Source organism: Penaeus monodon, unplaced genomic scaffold (assembly GCF_015228065.2).
Source record: "Penaeus monodon isolate SGIC_2016 unplaced genomic scaffold, NSTDA_Pmon_1 PmonScaffold_173, whole genome shotgun sequence".
Classification (NCBI taxonomy): domain Eukaryota; kingdom Metazoa; phylum Arthropoda; class Malacostraca; order Decapoda; family Penaeidae; genus Penaeus; species Penaeus monodon.
In genome coordinates, this window is record NW_023646706.1 from 120,074 (window position 1) to 121,009 (window position 936).

A 936-nucleotide genomic window follows, 5' to 3' on the forward strand; every position below is an offset into this window, starting at 1 on the left:
CAGAAAAAAAATCCCAAAAGTCAAAAGCGGCAAAATCTAGCGAAATATAGCCTTTTGAGAGTCAGACTACGAAATGACACGTTTTTTTTTATTTTCGCGCATTTCAGTTTGTGATGATATCTGGCAATTATTATGTGTGTGTGATAATGAGTGAATAATTACCAGAATTCAATAATCATGACAATAATGATGATAACAGGTGAGAATAAAGAGATTGAAAATAACATTTGATGATTATTAACTATATATTCCTATTATCATTATTATTTTATCTTATTATCATTATTATTATTATTAATTATTATTAATTCTATCTTATTATTAGTTATATTATTAGTATTATTATTATTGTTATTACAATATCATATACTTTAATTATTGATGGGTAATGTATTGCCAAAAAATAGATGTATAACCCTTTCGGATAAGAACCATAAACATAATGTAAATATAATTATAATACTACGTAATTGGGTTTATAATATTGTTTATTTAATATTATTTTTGTTAGTATTATCATTATTATTATTTTTCTGTTAGTATAATTGTGAAAAATAATTATTAGTAAGGAACAGTCATAAATTGACAGTAATAAACGATGTTAATTATAATAATGATTATAAAATATGATTTATTAAAACGTTATTATTGTTATTGATATCATGTGTTGATTACTATTATTATTAGTAGTTGTTATTACGTATAGGATAGATGTAAAAAGTATATAGTTATAAACGCAATATTGCATCTCTCACACCATATAATAATAATAATTGATAATGATTATAATAATGTGCAATGTAATGATGATATATGTATGATGTGATAATATGATAATTGAATATGATAACGATAATAATGACATGACATGAATCATGATAATAATGATATAATAACAGGGAATTGTTGTCCATATATAAAATGAGTAAGTAAATA